Genomic DNA, 7,124 nt, shown 5'->3' with positions numbered 1-7,124 from the left:
TGAAATTTGAATTTAGTTTGTGGAAGTTAGTGGTCCTAATCAAGCGTTTGGCCAGTAAAACCACAGCATCTTCACATATTAAAGATACATTGTATTAATGTGTGACTGCTGGAGGTTGCTCGTTGGCGTACTGTACTTTGTTTGTTTGTGCTCTGAAATTGTCCAACTATTTGTTCTAATCTCGTGGTACACTCCAGTTGTGCATTTCTTTCATGTTGTGTGCTCGTGCGAATCTCTTAAACAGCCAGTCTCGGTTTTGTTCTGTTTAGTGGCACCTATGGCAGTAATTGGTAATCACAGGCTGGACTCAGAGATTGTAACATGACTATTTACATGATCGCAAAATAAAATTATTTCTTACGACATGCAACAGTCACAATATAACTTTTGGACATGCACAAAATGCTTCTGTCTGGTGTGGAGGATCAAATTTGCTGGAAATAGAAGAATAAAAGATGACCCCCAACCCCCCAACCTCATCTTTATTGACAACACAGAATTCATTCAGTATTAGAAGATGATCCAGAGAGACTGAGATGAACCCATGTTTTTAACCGCGCTGCCCCCAACCATCCCGGCTTCATCCTGTTTTCAAACACTTGTTTGAACAACTTGTTTTTATGCCACTTCCATGTTTCTGTCCCTCCCGGGGAACGCGCCACGTTACCCGGTGTTTAACCCACGCGGGGGCAAACGTGCGCAGGCCTATTCATCCCAGAGAGAAACGAACACATCGAGTGTTTACATCATCATCAGGAGCAAATATTTTCCTATGAAATGGATTAACAGCGGGTTATAATTGAATCCAATTGAAAATAAACTGTCCTTCAGACTGGGGCCAGTCTGTTCTGACTGAGGTGGTTACCACAGGCATTGTTGCTCTGCTTATTCTGATTATTAGCGGAATAGCATCCAGGTAAACATAGTCAGTGTCATCTGTTTGGCATTGTCCACCTAAGGTCTGAAAGATGCTTGTGATTCTTCCTAAATTCAATCAATCAGTGTTTTACAATATATTTATTGGAGTGAAAATGTTTGAGTTTTTCCCACTTAGAAGGAATAAATCTTACCTCATGAAAACTACAATCTATGTCTCATATACAGGCACAAGTAACACGGAGATGATGAAATGTTTAACGATAATGAAAAGATAATGTCGTTTTTTTAAATGTAGATACAACACATGTAATGATTTAATGGTTCCTGCTCCGTAAACAGACACAAACGCATGCATCCCTTCTCTCTGGTGTCAACACACCTTGCATTAACAATGACAACAATAGTAACAGTGTTCTGACAGACGCGCTGATTATGAGTAACGTGGAGTAAAACACAGGGAGGTCAAATTATGTATTCAATTTAAAAGGTCAAATCTATTTGTTCCCTTGACATGATAGGAAAAGAACAAATAGTCATAACATTAGCGTTCGTGGTTCGTCTGCTCTTCTCTTATTATGACCGAGGACTCGAGACTCAGACATTAGTGTGAATGTTCATTTAACTCAGACGAAAATGGCTTCAGCGTTTGCACAATCTCCACTTCGTGTTTAGCTTCTTTTTTTTTTTTTTAAATCCATTTTTGACCAATTCTAAATAAACCTTTCCAATATATTGCATCCTTCGTTCTCTCCTTAGAATTTATTTCCACAGAAGTGTTGCCGTCTTTCAGAGCTTTCAGTGTTTTTTTCTTTCCGTTTTATTTTATTTTTTTTCCTGCTATGCTTTTCTCTCCCTGCTTTATGCGTCTTTTTCTCAGTATCTTTTTCTGTCTTCTCCCCTCCCCTCCCCTCCCTCCCCTCCCTCCCTCCCTCTGTCCTTCTTTCTCTCCTTCCTTTTTTCTTTGGCTGCTTTTCATTCTGTTTTCTTTCATTGTTTTTCTTTTCTTTCTCGCCTAGGGACCCCATTTTTTTTTTCTCTTCCTCTATTCAGGTTTTCTTTATTCTCTTTTCTGAATAGTTGTGGTACTTTAAGGGGAAGGGGAAGGCGAGGGAGAGGGGAGGGAGGTTAGTTTCAGTCAAAGCTGCAGAACAAAACTTCCTCCCACACCACATGCAGTGTCTCTTGGAATGAGTTTGTCACTGACTTGAAGACACACTCCCCCTCCTATGTATACCACCATGGATGACAGCCTTACAGTGAATTGGTATTAGGCCAACAGACATACACATGTTCTATACGGACTATTGTCCTCTCAAATATCAATGGGCCATGTTGTGAAAAGCCTGCGTGTCCCCGTCTCTGTTTGTGGCCAAGCGGCGTTAGTTCAACGTGCAGCATCACACGGTGACACATGATGTGGTGGCGCGTTTAAAACCAACCACAACTGTGTGTGAATACGATTATCTCCCAACAGAGGTGCGTAGAGGGAGGCATTTGTGCTTCACAAGAACATCTTCATCACTGCAGAGAAATGACAGGCTACCTTACAGGAGGCAGCCCCATGTCGAGGAGCACTGCCTCCTCAGCGGCTTCGGTCTCAGTGGGACTCCTCTCAGATAAGCACGAACGCAGTCCACTAGTAAATCAGAAATATTAAAATGACAGTTTGCAAATTTGTTGAGTGGCCTTTTTTATGCAGGAAATGGGTAAAAACAACACGTGGGGAAGAATCTGCAACCCGAAGGACCACAGCAAGCAGTTAATCTCCAGATATCACGGCAGAAATCATTCCTTATTCTTTATGATAGTCAGAGACTACAGCCTCCTGCACCTATGGTTTCCATCTCACATTCACACACACACACACAGACACACACATCCTGCCCGAGACAATTTAATGCATGACTCAATGGCATTGAAAGTGGGTTGGATAAATTGGAAATGATTAAAAATGCAGAATTGACAGGGAAACCGATAAAACTTTCTCTCTATAAGTAAGAACCAAAAACCAGCATGATGGAATGGCAGGCTTGAAGGGGAGAGAAAGGTGAAAGACAGATGAAAGTGAAGAGAGATAAAAGCCGGAGTGAGGAGGGTGTGGGATAAAGCAGGAGGAAGGGAGGCAGAGATGAAAGCAAAATGAGAAAGATAAGAACAGAGTGAGAGAGACAGAGAGGGAAACGGAGGAAGAGATAGATAGTGTACAGAGCAGAGAGAGAGGTAACCATGGAAACAGGAGGAAGGTACAAAAGAAGAGATAGACAAAGGGTTTGATTTAAAAGAATGAAACTTGGACGAAAGAAAAGTAATTCCGACTGAAATTTGTTACCGGGAGGTGGAGGAATAATACAAAGGAGTGACGGCCATAGAGGGACAGTGGCTGTGTCCCCACTGTCTGCTGCAGCCAGTTTGAATGTGGTCGCCTCTGAGCGGCATATAAGGCACTCCAGAGACCTCTAGTGTTAATAGGCTTCTGTGGTTCATTGTGGGCCTCACCTTGAGTAAATCTGGGGCCATTTCACTATGTAGGACACTTGCAGGATGGTCAAAAACCCCGGCGTCTCCCCCGGCGTCTCCCCCGGCGCGCGGATCCGCACGCCGCACGAAGATTGCCGCACTGACGGAGAAAACACCCGGAGACTGTATGGTATATTTTATAAGCATACTTTTCCATGAATCACATAGCAGGAAGAGACTTCAGAGCGACTAAAATAGGATAAAGTACCTCGGTAAAATTCCTCTCCCACCTTGCTGCAATGAAAAACTGCATTCCTGATAAGAAGATATGAGTTCTCCATGGTCCTACATTGTGTTTGCTGACTTATTGAATGAACTTGAGGTGCATGTTGAATTCTGTACTGTTGACTACCCTCTCCCATTGAATAAATGCAATGCGCCCATATATTAGGATTCATATTTGTATATCTATATAGAGTTACAGACAGACAGAGGGTTTTTATTCTGTGGTTTTTGAGTCTCTTGTGGCTATCCCTCCTTCTCCCTTCCCCCTCTCTGTTTTTCTCTCCTCTCTGTCTTTCTCTTTCGTCCTCTGTCTCTGTTTCTCTCACTCGCTCCCCCTCCCTCCCTCCCTCCCTCCCTCCTCCCTCTTTCTCTTGATCTCTCTCTCCTCGTCTCTCTCTTGCTCTCTCATGCCCCCCTCTTTTTCTCGCTCTCTTATGCTCTCTCTCTCTCTCTCTCCCTTCTCTTTCTCTCTTTCCTTCCATAGCTCTCTGTCTCACTCCCTCGCCCCCCTCTCTGTTCCTTTTATATCCTCCTTGCTGAATGCTCTTCTCCTCTCCTCCCTCAACTCTGTCTTTTCTCCTTTATATTCAGTCTTTTTTTTTTTTTTTCAAGCTCTCCCCACACTCCTTTCTCCAATGTTGTCTCCAAGCAGAGCTATTTCATTGCTAATATTCTGTCTTTCCATTTAGTACCCCCGCCACAAAATGGGGAGAGTAATCTTTTATTTAGGGTTTCTCTTTTTTCCTTGCTCTGGCCATCTCTGCATCCTGTATTGCAGTTTGCGTAAGAATGATTTGTTGAGTGAATTTAAGACTTGATTTGTTTAATTTTTTTTTTTTTCACAAAAATGGGAAAACAAGCAAATGTGGAAAACATCCATTTCGAATCAGAAATGCACGATGCGCTGCGGATTCTTGTTTTGCCCAATTGCTGGAAGTTGCGAGTGATTCACCTATCGTCTACCTTGTCTGATCATGTATACCTCACATTTAAAGTTGCTCTCCTTCGCAGCAGTGAGCGAGGCAATACTGATAAAGACTGATTTTCTTTTCTTCCTCTTTTTTTTTTTTTTTCATTCCGCGTTCTGCTGTCAGTGTGTCCAGTCTGTTCTTCCTGACCTTAATGGAAGAAGCTGGAGGCGTGCAACTAGGGTGTGGCTGCTTTTATACAGTTTTGCTATATTCCATCTGCATCGCTTAGATTCAAGCTGTGTGATTGTCTGTTCTTTGCTTATGAAAAAAAAAAATCCTGCTGTGCTTTTTTTTTTTTTTTTGTGAAAGCTTAATTACAGCAGCTAATCATGCTTGAGACTTACTATTATATCAGCATGCAGAGCAGAGGTGAGACTGATCCAGCTCTGGAAAAAAAAAAAACACACACACACACAAAAATAAAAAAAAAATAAAAAAAGCAGAAGGTGTGTGGGCTTGCAGGAGCCTCAGACACGGGTCTGAGAGGAACGGCCGGCTTAAAAAAACCGTCAACATCAGTCCAATAACTCAAAGTTCAAAACCCAGAGCAAACCGATTTCTCTCCTCTCTTTCTCTTGCCTTTCTGATCGTAAGAAAATCCTCACCTGCGCACTGTAGCTATAACATCCCCGTACACAAACCGGCACGGCTCCCGGTTTGCCTGACAGTGAGAGGATGTTGAATTATAGCCATCAGGCAGCACAGGGTCTCGCGCACACACACACACACACACACAGTCGGAGCAAACTCGGGCTTGCATGCAGCCTGTCACTGGGCTGGATGAAGAAACAACAGTGACAACGTGAGCTCACTAGCGTAAGGAGTGTATGTATATATATATATATGTGTGTGTGTGTGTCTAGAGAGAGAGAGACTAACCCACGGGTGATACAGCCGAGTGTCTCCAGCATATTTCCATTTGCATTTGTCAGAATGTGCACGCCCGTTTGTTTTAACAAAAAGAAGAAGAAAGAGAACAGGGAGTTGTCGTCAATGAGGCCTCTGCGGTCGTGTGATTCATTGAGATTTTCTCAGGGGTAAAACAGACAGCTGATATCTGAATCTGCTGCACCCCACCACCACCACCACCACCTTTTCTCTTTCTCCCCTCTCACACTCTCTATCACTCTGACTTGTGCTCTTTTTCTCGTTGGGAGAAAAGAAAAAAAAAAGTTCTAACTTTGACCTATATCACAGAGAGGATGTGCCACTGCACCACATGGTTGTCGTCCTATAGATAAACAAGGCTGAACGGGGCCGGGTTGGGAAATGGACAAGAAGTCGTCGGTAAAAGTAAGTCAAACGGACACTGGCGTCAGAAGTGTGTTGTTTCAGGGCTTCGGAGAACTGAAAGCATGTTTGTGTGTGAGTGTGTTTGTGTGCGTTTGCTCGTCCCTGATCTCAGACATCAGACAAATGCGCACACGCACAAACACACACACATCTGAAATCCCAGTTGTGGCTTAGCACACTTGAGACCAGGCCAATGCCTTGCTTCCCCTACTGTCTATATGCACACAAGGACCTGTGGAAATCGAAGAACTGAATGAAATTTTACGCTTATTACCACTGTAGCCCTTTTCCCACTATTAGTTTCCCACACATGCAAATGTGAGTAAGCGGACGAGCGAGCAGGTTTTGCCGTTACGAAGATGCAGGCCTGGAAAGGAGCCAGTGTATTTCTTCCCCAAACTTTTGTTGTCTGTGTCTTTTTCATTTTCCCCATAGGCTAGTTCTGTGTTGTTTTATGTACGTGTCCCTTGTTGTTTCTTCCATGTGGTTTCTTTGTCTTTCAGCCTCTTATCTCTTTGTTTCTTCTCTTGCTCTCCTTCTATTTTCTCTCCCATTCTCTCCCTCGACTTCCTGCTATCTCTCCCCCTCACTCACACCCTCACTCAATCTCTTTCTCTTTCTCTCTCCCCCTCCCTCCCTCGCGCTCACTCTCATTCCCTATCTCTCCCTCCTCCTCCTCCTCCTCTCCCTCCTCCACCCCCCCCCCCTTTCTCTCTATCTTTCTCATTCTCGCAGCACTCCCAGCTGCTGATGATTGATCAAGGTTTTCAAGGTTTGCCCTTTCCTGTTATTTAGTAGGAAATGTTTATGCACAGTCCTCAGTCTTACAGTCACAATTGGCATGTGTCCACGCAGTGTTTGTCGCCTGCACCTATATGCATGCACGTCTCAGGCTCACTTTTTTTTTATATATATTCCAGTATTATTATTTCTGCTGTGTTTACTAGTTAAGGTAAGGTAGGCTCTGGTAGAATAGAATACCTGTCTAATTACCAGGATCATCTTTAGCGCCGACTACTTAAGCACACAACCTGTACTTAGCCCGCAGGTACTCTGCCGCACTGTTTCTCAACACAGCCTGAAAGAAATCTGGAAGTTCAATAGTTAATGTCTTCCCTTGCTGTTTTTCCTTTTCCTCACTCTCTCCGTCTCTCTATCTCCTTTCCTCTCTCCATTCCCTTTGCTCTCACCCCCCTCCACCACCACCACCACCACCACCTCCTCCTCCTCCTCCACTCC

This window comes from Chelon labrosus (assembly GCF_963514085.1).
Source record: "Chelon labrosus genome assembly, chromosome: 11".
Lineage (NCBI taxonomy): Eukaryota > Metazoa > Chordata > Actinopteri > Mugiliformes > Mugilidae > Chelon > Chelon labrosus.
The sequence above is the reverse complement of the archived record's forward strand: the minus strand, read 5'-3'. Positions refer to the sequence as shown.